Consider the following 22,599-nt stretch of genomic DNA (forward strand, 5'->3'; position numbering starts at 1 on the left):
CTAAGATCCCTTTTATATCTTTCCCCTCTCAGCTTAAACCTATGCCTTTTGGTTAAGGATTCCCCTGCCCTTTGGAAAAGATCTTTACTATTCACCCTACCTCTGCTCCTCATGATTTTACAAACCTATAGAAGGTTTCTCCTCCTCTCCAAAGCTCCACGGAAAATAAACCCGGCCTATTGAGCCTCTCCCTACAGCTGGAGCCCTCCAACCCTGGCAACATCCTTGTAAATCTTTTTTGAACCGTTTCAAGTTTCACAAGATCCTTCTTATAACAGGGAGACCCGACTTGAATGCAGTATTCCAAAAGTGGAGATACCAATGTCTTGTACAACCACAACATGACCTTCCAATTTCTCTGTGTGTATTCTAATCTTTGTCAAGAAAATAATATTTGCTAAGAAATACAGACAATTCAGAATATTATCACAACATCACCTTTTCCTTAAATAAATTTCCATATAGTTTAATGGATCAATGTACAAGAATGGATATCCCTTATGGGACAGAAAAAAATGACAATTGTAACACTATTTACCATCAGGTTTTCAACTTGTAACAATAATACTTAGAATAATTCTTTTCAGGTTTGCCTGCATTTATAAAGTCATTGAGTCACACAGCATGGAAACAGAGCTTTCAGTTCGATTCATCCATACCAGCGAGATTTCCCAAACTAAACTAGTTCCATTTGTCTACATTTGTCCCCATCTCCCTCTAAAACTTCTCCCATTCATGTACCTGTCCAAATATCTTTAAATGTCATAACTGTCTTGCATCTACCACTTCCTTGGGCAGTTCATTCCACATACTGTGTGATAGGTTTCCACTCAGGTTCCTGTTAAATCTTTCTCCTCAACTCGTTATGTTCTTTAGTTTTGAACTCCCCTACCCTAAGGAAAAGAACTTTGCCATTCACCTTATCCATGCTCCTTATGATTTTATAAACCTCCTACCTTCCAAGAAAAAGATCCCAGCCTACCCAACCTCTACTTATAAGTCAAACCCTCCAGTCCCAGTAACATCCTTGTAACTCTTCTGCACCCTTTCCAATTACACAATATCCTTCCTACAGCAGGTTGACAAGTCTCAGAAGCATTATTTTTGTTCAATAGTTGTAAGTGGAGTGAAAAAAAGCAGAAATCCAAGTAAAATATTGAAAAATTTAGCACATGTCTCCAAAGTCAAATCATTGTCTTCATGAATATAAATTTCAGGTGAATTGTATATGAATTGAAGGTCTGAAAAAGGCATCAGCTGAGATTGTTGGTAATTTTTTAACCACGTTGAAACAGAAAAGGTAAATTCAAACACAGAGATGAAACTCTGCTAGATCACCTCATGTACCATGCTAGACTGTGAAGCACAAAAAAGATTTAGCTAGAGATATTTTATCATATAGTTTGATACCACTATATGAATTTGGCTTCCTTATAGACTGTCTGAGGAAAAAGCAAACTCATGGACTGTCTTCAGGTTATACACAAAAGTAACATCTTTCTTACACCTTGATTCAAAATATTGTGATATATGGTAAGTGTAGATGTACCCCGCCCTGATTTTTAGCTTCACGAGATAATAAGTAATCTGCCGTCATCATTTTTCAAGTCAATGCACTCTCATTGTGTCTTCTTGAAAGTGGAGAGTTCTGCTATACAATAGTCTAATGTAGTTCCTCCAGAGTGATCTAACCCATTCATTTTGTGGTGTTTACTTAGTGATATGCATGGCAAGATAATTTCAAGATATTCATTCCCTTGCACCACAGGAAAGAGCAAGTTCACAATATCAGGTACCATAGGCACTCATAGAGCACATGGAGCCATTTCATGTGCTCTTCAAGCTTCAGAATGCTGCTCCTTCGTCAGGTAGAACCGAAAGCTTGTGATTTTAAATAAACCTGTTGAACTATAACCTGGTGTCAAAAAACTTAACAGTTAAGACAGTCTCCTCAATTTAAAGTACTACCATGGAAAAATAACATATAGCCATCGAAAGCAATTTAACTCTAGACAACTTAAAGAAGACTAGAAGAATTCACTGAATTGTATGAACCCAACATCATTATCGAATTGCCACATTACCCATTGGCATTATTATGTAAAGATAGATATTAATTGCTTGTACCTTTAGAAGTATATGCATGAGCTAATTGTGAAGTTTAGCAGGGAGAATATTTGTGGAACTCAGTTATCCGATTGCATTAGAAAGCAATCCAAACTTTCATCTGCATCTTCACAAGTGTTCCTCTGAGGTTTCTGAGGTGCATCTTAATCCATCATAGCAAATTCTATCTCCATGTTTCAAGAGCAGGCAGCAATTATTTGATAAGAATGAACTGAAAATCATCACCTGAATTTCACAGAGAAAAACATCTGCTGATTGTATCATGCGAGAGTAGTTAAAAGATCAGACATATCTGATATATTGATACAATGCTTGCCACGGTATAAACTCTCTGCAATTCTCCCATGATCTAGGTAAAACAAGACAACATGGATATATGTACACTGTTAAAGAAAAAAATGTAATAAATGTATTAGCAACATGAAAGATTTTGACAGCAGTTACTGGCAAATTGCTAAATTTCTAAATTTTCCTTCCTGTTTTCCCAGGTGAATGCATGCCTGCTGATATCTGAACGTCATTTGACAACAAAAAAAACGTGATTCCTTAGGAAATATATTCCAACATCGATGGCTATTGTCACAATAGATTCCATCAATTTTAAATTATTTATGAAGTTTGATGAATCAATATTTTGTAAACAAGAACAAATAGTTTTGAACCAAACTAATGTACAACAGATAAATTTAAATGGTCATTTTAAGATTAAAGATCACAACAAAGGCATTTTATGTTTATGACAATGGGGATGGAATGCCCAGTCCTTTTCTTTACCGTGCCTGATTTTAAGTTTGAGGTTTGGATTTCCTCAATTTTCTTCCTCAAAATATTGATTTGATTAATATATGCAAAGAGGAAGATTTTTTGGGAAAAACAGCATGGTGGATGTTGGAAATCTGAAACAAAAACTGGAAATATGGGGAACACTCAGCAGGTCTGGCAGGATCTGTGAATAGGATATTTCTGTTCTACTATCTTTCACCAAAATTGATATTTGTTTAATTTATCTGAGTTGGTTTTAATTGCTGTGATAGGAATGCAACAGAGATTGGTCACAGAATAACCAGTCAATGTTTTACAAAAATCTTCATTGATAAGTGTTTCTGTTCACGTCAAGGAAATATGACTGATATACCATGGCGTAATTTAAAACATGAATTTATTGGTTGTTGTTCTGGCAATAGGTTAGAGAATCTTTTCAAAGCACACATCTCTGCTATATGATTGCAGTTAAAAGTTCACCAAATGACAAACCTGATTTATTCATTCAAAGTTTTGTTCCTTTCCAAAATTATTTTCCTTAACATTCAATACTTAATGGACTGAATATATGTTCTACTTTTTAAATATTGTGGTATTTCTCAATCTTACTAACTATTAGATTTATCCAGTATATTACTTTTCAACATTTTTGCAAGGACAGGAGAAGATTATGTCTTCCCATGGGTGTTTGGCGACTGATTTATTTTGTTTAGGACTTAGTAAATGATGTATGAGTAGTCAATTTTGCTTGATTTGAATTCAGTTTGCTTATGGAAAAGTTACATCCACCGATGAACACAAGACAAATGGTAGATAGGAAAAACCACAAACAGCAAAACAATAACTGCTTTCATGAAGCACATTGAGGATAGTTTCAGTTCATGACTGACCATTAAGAGAATCAACCCTGAAAGGTAGTGAAGAGAGGACAATTCAAATATGTTCAGTGTAGTAAATAATACAGAAATAATAGATACAAAACACAATTTCAAATTTAATTGTGATAGTGCAGGAACATATAGGTTTAAACTAACATAGTAAAGCATTTTTGTTGTTGGCAGCAACTCCTCCTTCTCAGAACACTACTCAACAGTTGCACTGAATACCTGAGCAGGTCAAACCATGGAAGGAACTGTGATGGGAAGCTTATAAGAAATTATAAGTTCTCTATTTTAAATCAATGATTTTATGATATTTTAAATCAAGTCTTGCCAGACATAAAACCAATGAGAATCAATGTTAACAGAATATGGTTGAATGTTCTTACACATTTTCTGTACCTGGTCAGCACTATAATCAGATGGAGTTTGACCAGCCAAAGGCATTGGCAGTGGAGAGATTAATAGAAGCGGTGGTGGGTGAGTTGATTAATTGTTAAAAAAGTTAATATCAATTACATTTTCAATGAAGTTAGCAAACCAGATAAATAACCATATTCTATTAAAGCCAGAGATAAGCACAATTTATTATCTTGGTCATTCTGCTTGATGCTTGTTTAAACCAATAGTGTTATGACACAGCAGTGAACCCCTCTGCTAATTAAACCAAACACCCAGAAAAGCTTACCTCACCACGTAATCTGTTAAAGTATGAGTGACAGAAAACTTTCAAATTCCACTATTTAAAGAAAAAATATAAATTTATTCTTTAACTCTGAAAGCTAACATTAAACAACTATTTACAACTCAAAGCCTCCTTTCTCCCAACTGCTTGTTATCTGCCTCTAACTTTATAACAATATAATGTTCCCATAAATGCCCCTATTAAAATTACATCAACTTAACTTTCAAAACCCTACAGTGGCTGTCATTTCTGGTGTCTGTCTTCCTCTGGCTATCGATCTCCTGGGTCACCTTCCATCTTTTGCTGCAAAGATGTTTCATATGTAAAGGTATCTTTGATAGAAAGTGTTTTGCTAGCAGGTACTCTAACAATGGCAATTGGTCACTCTCTCTGGCTAATTCTCAAAATGCCAGCTTCTTTATACCCCAAACATTGGATTGTCTCATTGGTTCAATGTCGTCAAAGCAGTTAAATTCAAATTTGATTGGGTTTTAGTATCCTGGGGATTAGTTTAAACTGATTGGTTAAACTTGAACAGTTGTGAAAACATAGCAACCAAAAGTCAGATATTTTTTTCACAGCCAAATGTTATATACTTTTAATTTTCCAGTGCACTCTTACATTGCTAGTCATATGACAGGTGCTGGCAAGCTTTCAGTGCAAAAGTGGCTTCACTCTTTCTTAAAAGTACAATACACCCCTTCAACTTCATAACACCTCCCCCCTTAAGAAAAAAATTGAGCTATCATAATGAAAAGATGACTTCAGTTTATTTTTCTGGTTCTTAACCCCATTACAATGAAATACCATAACATTGGCACCTGTTCAATCTTGTCTATACTTTATCAGTTAAATCCATGTTAACACAGCTGCTATGTGGGGTGGCATGGTGGCTCAGTGGTTTGCACTGCTGCCTCACAGTACCAGGGACCCTGGTTCGATTCCTGCCTTGGGTGACTGCCTGTGTGGAGTTTGCACATTCTCCCTGTGTCTGCATGGGTTTCCTCTGGGTGCTCCGGGTTCATCCCAAAATCCAAAGATGTGCTGGTCAGGTGAATTGGCCATGCTAAATTGCCCCATAGAGTTAGGTGCATTAATCAGGGTTAAATAGGATAGGGAAATGGATCTGGGTGGGTTACTCTTCAGAGGTTATGGACTTGTTGGGCATATTGTAGGGAATCTAATCTAATCACATTCTCACAACCCGCAATATGTACGATTTGTAAATTATAAGTCTGTAACATAAGACTCCAATGAAATAGTCTCATATCCTTGTCTTGAAGTAATCCCAAGAATGTAAGAGGATTGTGATGCATGTGCACAACTATCTCTGGGACATCATTCATCACAAAAACATTAAAATCTTATTAAGTCAGTTCCAAACTCAATAATTCCTTTTCGATGGTAGAGTATTTTTTCTGGTGGATGTTGAGTTTCTTTGAGAAGTAACCAACTGACTGTTCAATGCCACCATCACCTTCCTGTAACAGTACAGCTCTAACTCCTATGTCGCAAGCATCGATTTCAACTTTGAAGCATTTCAAAATGTTTGGTGTAGCTAAAACTGGTACAGTCGTTAATACTGCTTTTAAATATCAAATGCCTCCTGGCACTGTTTTGTCCACTGAATGTTTGTGTTCTTCAGCAAAGCTGTTAGCGGTGCCACTGCACTGCTGAAGTTTAGAACAAACTTCCATTAGAATCCACTTAGTCCTAAAAATCAAAGCACCTCTTTCTTTAAGGTTGGTCATGCAAAATCCTCGATGGTTTTCGTTTTTGTGTTCCTTGGCGTCTACCTTCCATGACTGATATTATGTACCAAAGAAGTCACCTCTGCTTTTGCAAATTCCATTGTCTTTAAGTTTATTACCAGTTTTGCTTCTCTTAATCATTCAAAGAGCTATGCCAACTGTACCATATGATCTTTCCATGACTCACTAAAGATCATTACATCATCCAGATAGACTTCACATTTTGTTAACCCATCCACAACTCTGTTCATGAGTCTTTGGAAGTTGTGTTCTTCATTCCAAAGGGCTTCACTTTGAATTGATATAGCCCATTTGGGTTACAAATGCAAAAATTTATTTCGCTTTCGCTAATAAAGGTACCTGCCAGTAATTATGCAGTAAGTTCAACATTGTGATGTAACTGACTTGTCCCACTTTCTCTGTATAGTCCCCCAATCTTGGTATTGGGTACGAGTCTGCTTTTGTTATGGTGTTGATCTTCCGATAACACACAAACTCTCAGGTTTGGGAATTAACACAATTGGCGAACTCCACTTGCTCTGACACAGTTTGATGATGTCTTCATTGAGCAGCGCGTCCACTTCCTTCTGGACTTGTGTAGCTTTGAAAACATTAAGTCTGTAGGGGTGTTGTTTTATCAGAAAGGCATTCTCTACATCTACCTCATGCATAATAGCATTAGTCCTCCCCAGCTTATTCCTGCATATGCTCTCATACTGCTGCAACACACCTTTCAACTGTGTTCTTTGCTCCTTATGCAGATAGCTCACTAATGTTTCCCACTCCTCAAGGACTTCTTCATTGTTTAACGTACTTTGAGGCACATCAAACTCCACAACACCTGAATTTTATTCCTCACTCTGTGAGCAGTAAATAATACCAGTTCCTCTGGTTGGATCTTGCCAAATCATTCCCTAAAACAAACAGTATTCCTGAAACTGACACTCTGTCAATTACTCCCACTGTAACTTCCCCAGTCTTGAGTTGGCACTCCTACCTGGGCTTACCATTCTCTCGGGTAACAGGTCAGAAAGAGTACAAATACATTCACTTCTTACTATTGGAGACTGGTTAGGTTCTGTATATCTCAAAATTATAACTTCTTGTCCTTCTCCCTGTTCTTTCTGAGTAAACTTTACCCATAGAGACAAATTCAGTACCTGCCTAGGCTCTCCTGCAGCTCCTCGGCTCTTCTTGTGGTCTCCTTTCCAATTTCACTAATGCCACTGGCCTAGCCTCTTTTACCACATCTTTTCCCACAGTCCCTTTCTTTAATGACCAGCACAATGACTTTACGTGTCCCACTCTACCACAGTGGAAACACCTGAGGTCTTTCACCTCCTTTTCACTCACTTGGGCTTGTTTTTTAACCTTTGGTAAGTGATTACCAGTGTTCTCTACTCTTGTAGTGTAGGATCTCCCCTTCTCCCAATTTCTGTTCCTCAAGGGATGAAATTCTTGCCACAAGCTAAACTTTATATTATGTACCAATGTTTATTCATCTATCTCTGCTGTCCTTCTTACTTCTTGAACTTTCTGTTCATCCACATGAATTCTTATCATCTCTGGAAGTGAGTTTTTAAACTCTTCCAGCAGAATACTCTCTCGCAGGTCCTCATAGGTCTTATCTATTTTTATGGTCTGCACCCATCTATCAAAATTACTGTGTTTAATTCTTTCAATCTCAACAGAAGTCTGAATTTGTTCCATCTTTGTGTTTCTGAACTACTGTCTACACGCTTCTGGTAGCAATTCATAAGCATTTAAAATAGTCTGGTTAACCTGTTCATAATCTCTTGACCCCTCATCTGACAGTGTGGCAAATATCTCACTAGCTCTGCCTATCAATTTAGTCTGAACTAGCATTACCCATAAATTCTCTGACCAGTCCATCTGCCTAGCCAATTTTTCAAATGAAATAAAGAAGGCTTCAACGTCTTTGTCATCAAAATGTGGCAATGTTTTAACATATTTGTTTATATCACTACCTTCTCTCTTCATCCCCATTCTGTTAGCTTGACATTCCTGACTAAGTGGAAGTGAGAACTGCAGATGTTGGAGGATCCTCCTGCTCCTGCTGCCTAACCTGCAGTGCTTTGCCAACACCACACTCTCTTTCCTGATAAAGTCGCAACTTCTGAAGTTCAAATTCTCACTCTTTTTTTCTTTCTTTTCTCTCTTTCTCTTGTTCTGTTTCTTGTCTCTCTCCTTTTCTCTCTTTGTCTTTCATCTCTGTCTCTCTCTTTGCTCTCTCTCTTTCTTTTTTCTCTCTTTCTTTTTCCTCTCTCTCTTTCTCCTCTCTCTCTGTCTCTCTTCCTTTGTTTTTCCTCTCTCTCTCTTTGTTTATCTTCTAAATCCATTTTCCTTAATTGTAATTTAAGTTTTTCTAACTCTACTGCACTTTTCTGTTTTTCTGACACACTTAAGTGTTTGAGTAACTCCCTTACAATTTCAGCTTTACTTTTGTCCCTGGTTAGATCCAAAGCTAACCTATTTGCGAATTGTAAACGTACAGTCTCTTTCTGCCCTTCTAAATTTTCTTGGCAAATTTGGGAATCCTCTTCAAACCCCAAAACCTCTTTAGCAATCTTAAGAGCCACTTCTCTCACTTTTAATTTAACCAACCACAAGTAACAAAAATTAAACACATTGTCGCACCTATGTGTTATCTTAAGGATCTTGGAAACTAATTGGCAAGTGTTTACATCTGCTGGGATTTTTCGTACCCCAAGTCTATTCAAATCTGTCCAAATCTCAGACTGAATCTGTCTAAACCTGTCCAAATCCTGGATGAGCCCACAAACAGTTACAACACAGTGGTGAACCCCTCTGCTAATTAAACTAAACACCCAGAAAAGCTCACCTTGCCTAATAATCTGTTAAAGTATGAATGACAGATAACTCTCAAATTCCACTATTTAAAGAAAATAAACAGTTTATTCTTTAACTCTAAAAGTGAATATTAAACCACAACTATTTACAACTCTAAGCCTCCTTTCTCCTAACTGCTTGTTATCTGCCTCCAACTCTGTAACAATATACTGTTCCCATGAATGCCCCTATTAAAATTACATCAACTTAATTTTCAGAACCCTATATCAGCTGTTGTCTCCAATGTCTGTCTTCCTTTTACTGTAGATCTCCCTGGGTCATCTTCTGTCTTTTGTTGCGCAGGTATTTCATTTGAAAAGGTACCTTTGATAGCGAGTGTTTTGCTAGCAGATTCTCTAATGATGGCAGTTTGCCACTCTTTCTGGCTAATTCTGAAAATGCTGGCTTCCTTATATCCCAAACATCAGATCATCTCATTGGTTCAACATTGTCAAAAACAGTAAAATTCAAATTCATTTGGGTTTTAGTATCATGGAGCATAATTTAAACTGATTGGTTAAATTCAAACTGTTGTGAAAACATAGCAATCAAAAGTCACAGCCAAATGTTATATATTTTCAATTTTTCCAGTACACTCTGAGACTGTGAGTCAGCCACATGACAGGTGCCTGCAAGCTGTCAGTGCAAAACAACCTTCACTCTCTCTTAAAGGTACCGTACACCCTTTCAAATTCATAACAATAGATATGCACAGGTAAGGTATTTGGGGGGCCCTTTCGAGTAATGTTGGACACATTAACAGATTTACGCCGGCATATGCCTAGGCTTGTGATCTTAGCAGCAGATTTCCATTCAGGATCTGGCAGTGTGAACCTACACCCATCAAGTTCTCCCATTTGCACTTTATTTTCAGCTATGAATGATGTGTTCAGGCTGAGTTCATGTTTAATGCCTTTGGATTGTGTTTCACGGATCCCAGTGATGCAATTCCACCCCTCCCCCATGGTCCACTAGAGAGGAGTCAGCTCAGATACCAGAAAGAGAAAGCCGTATCCAACACTTCATTGTTTTCATCATTTGACTCTGTAGGCACCAGCCAGAGACCTGCAGTCCAATGGATATACCTGTGATCATTTAATGTAGAGCACTGGATGATAAGCCCAACAGACATGTGCAGGAGGGAAAGGTCAGAGGCAGACAGTTGTATAGACAATGCTATCATTATGTCCCCTCACACAAGTTGAGGGTAGTCACAGTAATGTTCTATGTTGTAGTGAGATAGGCCTCAAGTATGTCAGTTTGGGTTATTCTCCAGTGTTTGAGCCCACAGCAGCTGATGATTGCCATCTATCTGAGCTCCCTGACACATTGAACACTCATGCACTGTGAGTGGAGGCATTTGTGGAGGTCATAGCCTTGAATTAGGTTATCAAATGTATGAGCTCTAGCCAAGAGAGAGTGAGTAGCCTCATAGTGAGCTGTATGCAGCAGCACCTGGAGTATTTACAAAACCATTGAAATGTCCAGCTGTGCATGTGTAGATCTATGGCAGTAATGAGGAAAGAACTAAGCATCTTGTACAGCCCATCTTACGGCTGACTGATTGGCAGAAGGAGAGATTCTGGAAGAAGGCGATCAGATAAATGATGATGATCACATGACCTTGGCATCAGGAAGATCAAAGGCATTGATCTAGAATGAGGAATAGAGAGCAAGGTCTTAAAAACAAGAGACTTATATTGAGAACTGGATTAGTGGTGCTGGAAGAGTACAGCAGTTCAGGCAGCATCCAAGGAGCTTCGAAATCGACATTACGGAATCTGGTTTCCAGCATCTGCAGTCATTGTTTTTACCTCTTATATTGAGAACTTACTATTTTAAGATTTAAATAAAGGGATGTCCCAGAACAGAAGGAAACAAAGAGCTAAACTCATTATGAGGAATAATCAGACTCAAGGCCAGTATGTATGTGACCACCCAGAGATAATCCAGACTGGCATCTCAAAGCTTGGGTAGCAATGTTAGTTTAAAGTGCAACATATAAGTGCAACATGTAGCAGTTACCAGCTACCTCCCAGTAATAGAACACTCCCAGCTACTTAGAGACTTTAGCAAGAGCTGAGGAATCTCCCAATGAGGGTGAATATTCCCTGCAAGCTGAATCTCACCATCCTCAGTTTCCTCAGCCTCTCAGACTAACACATCCATTTGTTAGATAGAACCAAGTGAGAATGACTACCCCTACAGAAATATAGGTAGTGCAGTCCCAGGAAAAGAAATGTCCCTCACAACCATCACCACATAGTCAGAGATCAAAGCTGCCAGCCCCTATCACCTTCAAACCAACAAAGTTTATTGTAGATAGAAGGATCCAGGACACTGCGTCATTTCAGCAGTAAGCCGATCACAGTTAGACTTACATATCATTAATGTGTAATAATGAAGTGAACAGATATACAATGATAAAAAATGACATGGAAAATGCTAAGTAGTTTTGCAATAAATATAATAGTTACAAGGCAGTGTGTGGTCTGAAATCATGATTTTCTGATTGGGCCAACTGTACATAGCATTCAGTAAGCCTTCATCATGTACCATATATGTTTGAAGGCATAATACCTCAACCTTCATCCGGCCACTTTGGTTGAATCTATTATTTGAGGCAGTAGTGGTAATATCACAGAGATAGTAATCCAGAGATATGAACTAAAGCTTTGAGAATACTGGTTAAAATCCAATGAATAAATCAGGAATATAAAGCTTGTCTTAGTAATGAAATTATGGCATGATGCTGCTGTCGATTGTTGTAGAAATCCACCTGGTTTACTAATGGCTTTTGAAATAAAGAAATCTGCTGTCCTTATCTGGTCTGGTCTAAATATGTCACCAGATCTATAGCAATATTGTTGACTCTTGACTGCCCTCTGAAATATCCTGGAGAGACATTTAGTTCAAAAGCAGTAAGTGATGTGTAATGAAGGCTGCCTTTGTTAATATGCTCACAATCCAAGAAAGAGTAAGGAAAAAAAGAGCAATGAATCTACATGAGACAAACATATTCTTGGCTATGAAGGTAGTGTAAATGGAATTCTGTGTTCTCTGCAGCCGTGTCGTACACTCCATTTTTGTTAAATTTCCAATGGTCCTTTCTCCTCTGTCACATCCCTTCCTCATTCTCTTTCTCCTTCAAATCTTTTTGATCCTCCTCCACTATCTCTTCTTCATCCTCAGTGCATGAATAACTTTGGTCAATCTGTTCAATTCCCAATTGGCTTCTCCCACGGTAATCATCACATTAATGATAGCATTGTTACCTTTTCCTGATTCATTCTTTGATATGTCAATCACTTTATAAAATGATCCTTTTTATCATAGCTTATCAAGTCTATTGATCATTACCAAGATCAGATGGCACCAATGAACAATTTATGCTACTGCCTATGGGATGCAATGTCGACTTCAAATGATTAATTATTACCCTAAATGTTCCTATTCATATATCCATGTATTTTCGATAATACATATATCCATGTAAATCAATATCCTTGAATTACAGGTGCACAATCTTTTATCTGAAATGCTTGGGACCAGCTGGTTTTCAGAATTCAGAATTTTTTGAATTTCAGAATAAGTGACAGTTTGACAGTGAAATTTTTAAAAAAATCTTCCCAAAGAACCAGAGTAAAACGGGCCAGGAAACAGAATTGAGGCCTGCCAGTGTTGGGCCATGCCACCGCCCAACCCCCCATGTCACATCTGAGAGATACACACCAAATGGGTGTGGAGTTGGGTTCATTGTTTGCATGCCAAACAAACTTGTTAATGACAAAAAATTTCACAAAAACTCCTTTGGACTTCAGAGCTTTTCAGATTTCGGATAAAGGATTGTCAACCTGTACAAGAACCATATTCAACTCTAAAACTACTAATGCCGAAAATAAATCAAACCACTTAATAATTATATAATACCAATATGCATAGGCCTGCACATATTTTAAATTTAGGGCAAAGTTATTTTAAAACATCATTGGGTCTTTGAATAAAGGCTTTTTCCTCAAAGCATATTTACATGAGATAACTGAAGTTTACTCTAGCCTGAGCTATAAAAACAACCATTACTTATAAACCTTTACTTTGACTCAGACCTTGTAGCTTTCTTCAGTGTACAAATTACTTCATAATGGCCCCCAATTAAACAGTTAAACAATTAAACAATTAAACAGTTTCTCCCTTGTTTAATCAAATCAACACGACTGAAAAATAATTCAATCCTATAGTAGTTCCCTGTTTTGTAACTATAATTGTCTGGATTATGCATGGAACCATTAATGTGACATGCAATCAATAATGCCTTGCACCAGTGGGGACTCAGTTTTGATTACAGGCAAATCCTGTAATTCTCTAGGTTGAGGCTTCGCCTTAAAGTTGTAGGGAATAAATTCACGATACTAGAGAAAAGTCCATTGGTGACAGTATATATACTCTTGTAAACAGTAGACCGGGAGATGTCACGCAAGGAGGTTGCAGATCTTTGTGAAGTGTTAGTATCCATGATGTTAAAGGCCATTATGGACTTCAACATGAAGATTATTTTATTATTTGCTATCTCTATTTGCATATTTTGTCAGAGCTGAACATTTAGCCCTTGCTATTTTTTTCTTGACTACTGGGCAGTATATGTGTTTTGTTTGTTCGGTGAGATGGACACTGAAAATGTCTTTGCATATGTTTATTATTGCAGGTGAAGCCTCTGACTTTCAGAGATAACTGACATGAAGGATCATGTAAATCAATTTGAAATATTAGGATCGCTTCAGTCAAAAGGCAACTTTGTCCAGTGACAGACCATAGATAGTGCATGTCTGTTTCATGAACTGAGCCAGCACAGTTTGATGGTTTGATTGGCTTCCTTCTGTGCTGAAAATGTTCTGATTCTGTGAATCATGTACATTGGTAAAAGTTCATCCACAACCTGGTGGCTTTCAGCCCACTATGTGTTTCCACACAGAGCCACTTACTAATGGCATGCAGGCCCGTTGAGACCACATGGAGTGATCGACACAGAATTTTGATTTCTCTATAACAGTATCAAAAAGCTTGGAGGAGATTCAGCACAATCTCTTTCAGAGGTTAAAGAATTACAACTGGTACTATCCAAGCTGTATGCACATATCTAAGGGCATTATTTTTCCTTTCCAGTTTCGTGTTATTAAACTGTAAATAGCTAGCAGCTGTCTGTCTGTCTGTAGAACTGTAGACTCGTGGTCATCAGGTGCATATAACACAGTCATGGCCTGAGGATCAAAAATTCTACATGTGTTGTAAACCAAGGATATTAATACAGTTCAATATCTTTAATTCCTGAGTATGAAATTTAAAAAGGAACTATAGCCAATATATTGCAATGATACATGTTTAATCGCTTATAAAACCAATAAAAATTATATTGAATTTCCAACCCAATTGAAAAAGGTAACATTCATTTCCATTGTGTTTCTAATAAAAATTAGCACAATTATAATTAAAGGCGAACTATTCACCAGGTCGTACAAAAGCTTGAGTTTTGCTGAGAAAAGAAAAATATTGCTGTAGATTTTCATTGTGCACTCATCAAGCTGCACATATCCTGTTGAATGCAAGATAAAAAGGTGAACTGCTTGTGAGTTTCAGCTTATGAGGCACAACTGCAGCCAATGTTATTGCTTTTCTCATCTAACTATTAAACAATCTGTGTTAGCTAGAAAGTATTGGAATGAATGCAGAACACTGACTGGCCTTTTGAAGTATGGAAATTATAACCTGAAACTATTCATAAATAATTCATGCAGTCTCCAAACCAGCCTAATGTAAAGACAACAAGATAGCTCTGTAATGAGATGATTTCACCCTGTCAGATTATATCAATTTATTAGCTATATTTCAACTTGTTGCTAGGCAATGCATTTTTTTTAATAAGTTGACAAATCTCATGAGCACAGTTACTGGGAGACCTCTCCTCAGTCTGGTTGCAAGACATGTAACAGATATCTCAAAGTAGGACTGGCCTGATTGTCTTAATTTAATAGATACTTTGCAATATTTTCTATCCTTGAATGTCTTTATTTTAATTCATTATTGAAGATAAATTAAAAGAAGTTTGTTATGTATACCATAACAAAAGTAGGAATTATATCAAGGCTGGCTTAGATATCGATGCAGACAAGCCAGTGGGTAGTGGTGCCAGTTTCCATAAAAGGAGAGGGTTATTGGCAGAAAGGACATCTACTTGTATACCATTCATCAAATTAAAAAGGCATGATTATTGATATGGCAAGGTGATCAACTAACATTATGATAGCCCATGTAACATGGTTGAAAGATAAAGAGATTGTGACAGCGAAACAAGTGGGATATGTATGTTCTGCTGTTGCTGAACTTGATCCAGGTATTCAAGTTCTTCCTTTCTATCAATTCAATTATAATCTGGCTGAAAAAAAGAAGTCAATGTGTCAGATGTTGGCACAAAGCTACATCCAAATTAGAAATATCACAGAATGCCTAAAATGTGGAAACAAGCCAATTGGCCCCACACGTCCACACCGAACCTCTGAAGAGTATCCCACCCAGATCCATTCTCCAACATTTCCCCTGACTAATGCACCTGAACACTGCAGGAAATTTAGCATGGCAAATTCACCTAACCTGCACGACTTTGGACTGTGGGAGGAAACCTACACAGACACAGGGAGGAAGTGCAAACTCCACACAATTGTCCAAGGCTGGAATTTAACCCGGGTCCCTGGCACTGTGAGGTAACAGTGCAAACCAGTGAGTCACCATGCCTCCCTACTATTAATATGCTGCACTACTGAGCTGCTTTCTTTTTCTTTTTTCCAACATCAACTGTAAATGAAAGAAGTGACAATTAAAATAAAGTTCAGGCAAGTATCAGAAGCATGAGGTTAGATATTACAGGCTAAATGGTACAAGAAAAGAGAGACATGAAGGTGACAGGTAAGGTTAATATTGCTAATGAGATTCTAAGCTTTACAAATAAAGGCATAATGCACAAAATCCAAGAGGTTATGGTAGATTGATAAATTAAAACACTAGTTGATATGGTTCTATCAAATTGTGGGCATCACAGTTTTGGATGAACATCAAGGCTCTGCAGAGGGCACAGATGAGATTGAGTAAAATTGCTCCCAACGAATAGAACTATAACAACTATGCGTAGGCTGAGGAAGCTGAAGTTGTTCCCCTTCGGTCAGAAAAGGACAAGAGGAGATTTGATCAAGGTGTTTAATATCAATGAGGGTTTGGATAAAGTAAAAATGTTTCCAGTAACTGAAGGGTTGATAACAAATGGAGTGCATTGCCTGATGCGGTGATGGATCTAGAGTTTGTAGTAGCCTTCTAAAGGGAATAAGATTTTTAAAACACTTGAAGGAGAAATAACTGCACTGATATGGAAAAATAGTAGGGGAGTGGGACTGATTGGATTGTAATTCAGAATAGGCAAAAGTGAGGACTACAGATGCTGGAGATTAGAGTCGAGAGCGTGGTGCTGGAAAAGCACAGCATGTCAGGCAGCATCCGAGGAGCAGGAAAATAGACACTTCAGGCAGAAGTCCTTCTTGAGGATGAAGGGCTTTTGCCTGAAATGTCGATTTTCCTGCTCCTCGGATGCTGCCTGACCTACTGTGCTTTTCCAGCACTACACTCTCGACTGTAATTCAGAACAGTAAACCTTCTGTCCTCACACCTAATAATTTACTTACTAGTTCCAGTGTATTGTCTTCAATCATCATTCTTGTCAAATTTTCTAGATCCCTCAATTACCCTCTATCGAAGAAAGTAGCTTACTCTCTGTGCTATCTATTTAGTTCACAATCCTGAAATTGTGTGCTCCTTTGGAATCCCCAGGTACACCATGATTTCTTTTTAATGTGAGATATGTGTTGATTAACCAAAACATTTTACAGGACTTTGCAGTCACTGCCCTGGATGTTTGTTTGCATGTAAGGCTGTCCAGAGTTGAAAGTATTTCTCGGTCTGTAGACAATACTTCTAAAAACGAATGCCTGAGTGTCAGACTTGCTGTCTGGTTTGCATTACAGGTTATAGGAGGAGTTGAGGTAGATGCCCTAGGAAATATTGTGTAGGATGCTGGCTGCAGGCACAGCTAGGTGTGTCAGGGCTTTGGATTGTGTTCAAAATTTAAAAAGGAAGAAAAGAAATCCCTCTAGCTCTTGCACCCCCTAATATTTATAAGCTTCTGAGCCCTATTCAGTTCTATCCATGCAACGTCATTCCCCACCATGGCAGTTCATACCCTCCATGCCAACCTGTGTTCCTTCACTCACCTTAATAGCTCTCTTAAAAGATCCATAACAAAATATTTCCCTATACCAACCCTCAAGATCTCCAATTTTCTGCATGCCAATCATTGCCCCTTACCCAAATCCAAATGTCGTTTAATACCAAATAATGACAACTCATGACAACAGAGCTCTAATTATAGGCCAATCTAGATTTAAACTAACTCTGCAGGGGCATGGGAACCTAGCCTGTAGCTTTAGGGTGCAGGACCTGGAGTGTAGGGAGGTTAGGAACATGGCATCAATCTCGAAGGAGGGTGCCTGTAAACAGGAAGGTGGCTTGAAGTGTGTATACTTCAATGCGAGAAGTATACGAAATAAGGTAGGTGAGCTTGCAGCGTGAGTTGGTACCTGGGATTTCGATGTTGTGGCTATTACGGAGACATGGGTAGAACAGGGACAGGATTGGCTGTTGCAGGTTCCAGGGTTTAAATCTTTTAGTAGGGTCAGAGATGGGGGTAAAAGGGGGGGAGGTGTGGCATTGCTTGTCAAAGATAGCATTACAGCGGTGGAAAGGACGATGGATGAAGACTCGCCATCTGAGGTAGTTTGGGCTGAGGTTAGAAATAGGAAAGGTGAGGTCACCCTGTTAGGAGTTTTCTACAGGCCTCCTAATAGTCCTAGAGATGTAGAAGAAAGGATTGCAAGGATGATTCAGGAGAAGAGTGAAAGTAATAGGGTGGTTGTTATGGGGGATTTTAACTTTCCAGATATTGACTGGGAAAGCTATAGCTCAAGTACGTTAGATGGGTCGGTGTTTGTCCAATGTGTGCAGGAGGGTTTCCTGACACAATATGTAGACAGGCCAACAGGAGGTGAGGCCATACTGGATTTGGTTCTGGGTAATGAACCAGGTCAGGTGTTAGACTTGGAGGTAGGTGAGCACTTTGGGGACAGTGACCACAATTCGGTGACTTTTACTCTAGTGATGGAGAGGGATAAGTGTGCACTGCAGGGCAAGAGTTATAGCTGGGGGCAGGGAAATTATGATGCGGTGAGGCATGACTTAGGATGCGTGGCTTGGAAAAGTAGGCTTAAGGGAAGGGCGCAATCGTTATGTCGAGCTTGTTCAAGGAGCAACTATTGAGTGTCCTTGATAAGTATGTACCTGTCAGACGAGGAAGAAAGGGTCGTGTGAGGGAGCCGTGGTTTAATAAGGAATTGGAATCCCTTGTTAAAGGGAAGAGGGCATCCTATGTAAAGATGAGGCGTGAAGGTTCAGTTGGGGCAATTGAGAGTAATAAGGTAGCTAGGAAGGATCTAAAGAGAGAGCTAAGAGCAGCAAGGAGGGGACATGAAAAGTCCTTGGTTGGTAGGAGTAGGGAAAACCCAAAGGCTTTCTATAGGTATGTCAGGAATAAAAGAATGACTAGGGTAGGAATAGGTCCAGTCAAGGATAGTAGTGGGAAGTTGCGTGTGGAGGGTGAAGAGATTGGGAGACACTGAATGAATACTTTTCATCAGTATTCACTCAGGAACAGGACATTGTTGCCGATGTGAATATTGAGTCACAATTAATTAGAATGGATGGCTTTGAGGTATGTTGGGAAGAGGTGTTGGAAATTCTGGAAAGGGTGAAAATAGATAAGTCCCCTGGGCCTGATGGTATTTATCCTAGGATTCTCTGGGAAGCAAGGGAGGAGATTACAGAGCCATTGGCCTTGATTTTTATGTCCTCGTTGTCGACAGGAATAGTGCCAGAAGACTGGAGGATAGCAAATGTGGTTCCCTTGTTCAAGAAGGGGAGTAGGGATAACCCTAGTAACTATAGGCTGGTGAGTCTCACTTCTGTTGTGGGCAAAGTCTTAGAGAGAATTGTAAGGGATAGGATTTATGAACATCTGGATAGGAATAATGTGATCAAGGATAGTCAGCATGGTTTTGTGAAGAGCAGGTCGTGCCTCACAAATCTTATTGAAATCTTTGAGAAGGTGACTAAGGAGGTGGACGAGGGTAAAGCGGTAGATGTGGTGTATATGGATTTTAGTAAGGCGTTTGATAAGGTTCCCCATGTTAGGCTACTGCAAAAAATACGGAGGTATGGCATTGAGGGTGAGTTGGAGGTTTGGATTAGGAATTAGCTGGCTGGAAGAAGACAGAGGTTCATCTTGGAGTGCAGTTACTAGCGGTGTTACGCAAGGATCTGTTTTGGGACCATTGCTGTTTGTCATTTTTATAAATGACCTGGAGGAGGGGCTAGAAGGTTGGGTGAGCAAGTTTGCGGATGATACGAAAGTCGGTGGAGTTGTTGACAGTGAGGAAGGATGTGTCAGGTTACAGCGGGATATAGATAAGCTGCAGAGCTGGGCAGAAAGGTGGCAAATGGAGTTCAATGTAGGTAAATTTGAAGTGATTCACTTTGGTAAGAGTAACAAGAAGATGGGATACTGGGCTAATGGTCGGATACTTGGTAGCGTGGATGAGCAGAGGGATCTTGCTGTCCATGTACACAGACCTCTGAAAGTTGCCACCCAGGTAAATAGTGCAGTGAAGAAGGCAAATTGCGTACTGGCTTTTATTGGGAGAGGAATTGAGTTCCGGAGTCCTGAGGTCATGTTGCAGTTGTATAAGACTCTGGTGTGGCCGCATCTGGAGTATTGTGTGCAGTTTTGGTCGCCATACTATAAGAAGGATGTGGAGGCACTGGAACGGGTGCAGAGGAGGTTTACCAGGATGTTGCCTGGTATGGTAGGAAGATCGTATGAGGAAAGGCTGAGGCACTTGGGGCTGTTTTCATTGGAGAAAAGAAGGTTTAGGGATGACTTGATAGAAGTGTACAAGATGATTAGGGGTTTAGATAGGGTTGACCATGAGAACCTTTTTCCACGTATGGAGTCAGCTATTATGAGGGGGCATAGCCTTAAGTTGCGGGGTGGTAGGTATAGGACAGATGTTAGGGGTAGATTCTTTACTCAGTGAGTCATGAGTTCATGGAATGCCCTGCCAGTAGGAGTGGTAGACTCTTCCCTCTTTATGGGCACTTAAACAGGCATTGGATAGGCATATGGAGGATAGTGGGCTAGTGTAGGTTAGGTGGGCTTGGTTCGGCGCAACATCGAGGGCCAAAGGGCCTGTACTGCGCTGTATTTTTCTATGTTCTATCTTCTATGTTCTAATTATTTTGTCAATGTTTGTTTACGCCTCTGAAATACAATAAGCCTATGTAAACATCTGCTGGGAGGCAACCTGAAATATTCTGTCACACAACTGTTTATCTTAATAAACCTGACATGCCAATATCCAGGGCTAGTGTCGAAACTGGCAAAATACAATTTCTTGTGTCTTCGGAAGTAGAGTTGTATAGATCCTCAAAAGAACTACTTGTTCTTTTTGGTGATTTTCATTGGCACAATTTGAAACTTCATTTTCCAACTCTGGCTAAATGTTGGACTTGCCAATTATTTGTGCACTTATTCTGAGGCATCTGCCTAAACTGTGCAGAGAATTTCCTCTAATATTCCTCTCTGATATATTGAGTTCTTCAGATTCTGCGCAATCACTTGGCTGCTGTAGAATCTCAATGACTTCAAGCTTGAATTGGATTTTGTATCCATGGCTTCCCCAATACCATATTGCCACAATAAAGGGTGGAATTGGCAGGAGCGCAGCACTCACCAGTGAAGTTGTAGACTTGGCAGCACATGTCAAGGTTTCTATCAGAGTGAACTTTATTTTCTGAGGTGTGTGGGCAGTAGGTAGAAATAATTTGGAATCTTTGGTCAGAGGTCAGGTGTCGACTTATGCAAAAGATGTGTGAATAATGAGGGATTTTCTTCAAATATTAGCCAACAACTTTTATATGTTTTACTTCTAATATTTCAGTGAATGTTTGCTTTCAAACAGGTAGAAATTCATAGGGAAAGTAATGTCGACTACTTTTAAAACTACTGATTTCTATATTCAGTGTTTCCTTTTTAATATTATTAACATAAATATCAACAATGTATTTAATAAATACTTTGAGTGAGGTGTTGGACTCCTGCTGTTCCTATATTCCAAAAAAAATGAAACTAAATTCAAACTAATGCAATACAGAAATAATATAATCAAATATATTCAAAGAGCTCAATATTCATTGAGCCAATATAGTAGCCAACAGTTTCATGAAATTTGATGTAGCCCATGATAGGTAAGCAATTCAAAAATGGCTCTGAATATGAGCTTGGAACAAACAAATGCACAAGCAGTAAAACTGATGCTTCAAGAGTAACTGGGCTTTTGTTAGTGTTAGCCTGCAGTTTTACTGAACCTTCCTTGCCTTCTTGACAAACTTGAACATACATATGTTGAAGGGACAACATTTACTTTTTGGAGAAAATGATGTGGCTTACTTAACAGGATTAGGTTTTGCACTTCAAAACACCAGAAATGTACCAAATAAAGTCTACCATGATTCAGCGAATTCCTTACCATAGGCGAATACAAAACCTGCGCCCACACATCCCCCCTCACCTCCATCCAAGGCCCCAAAGGAGCCTTCCACATCTATCAAAGTTTCACTTGCACTTCCACACATGTCATATACTGTATCCATTGCTCATGATGCGGTCTCCTCTGCACTGAGGAGACCAGACGCCTATTCGCAGAGCGCTTCAGAGAACGTCTCTGGGACACCCACACCAACCAGCACCACCACCCTGTGGCCGAACACTTCAACTCCCCCTCCCACTCTGTCAAGAACATGCAGGTCCTGTGCCTCCTCCATCACCACTCTATAACCACCCGACGCCTGGAGGAAGAATGTTCTGCCTCGGGATCCTCCAGCCCCATAACATCAATGTGTATTTCACTAGTTTCCTCATTTCCCCTCCCTCTACTTTTCCTAGATCCAACCTCCCAACTTGGCACTGCCCTCATGACCTGTCCTACCTGTCCATCTTCCTTCCCACTTTTCCACTCCACCGTCCTCTCTGACCTATTACCATTATTTCTACCTCCATCTACATATTGCATTCTCAGCTACCTTCCCCCGGACCACCCCCTTCAGCCCCGCACCCCCCAACCTCCCATTTATCTCTGCATTTGCCCAAAATGTCGATTCTCCTGCTCCTTGAATGCTGCCTGACCTGCTGCACTTTTCCAGCACTACACTCTCGACTCTAATTCATTACCATCACCACAACATGTACTCACCCCAAATCATTCAAAATTTTTCAAAGTTATCAAGGCATTTTCAGGTTTAACTACTGCAAAATTAACCTTGC

The sequence above is a fragment of the Chiloscyllium punctatum genome, chromosome 4, assembly GCF_047496795.1.
Source record: "Chiloscyllium punctatum isolate Juve2018m chromosome 4, sChiPun1.3, whole genome shotgun sequence".
Taxonomy (NCBI): Eukaryota; Metazoa; Chordata; class Chondrichthyes; order Orectolobiformes; family Hemiscylliidae; genus Chiloscyllium; species Chiloscyllium punctatum.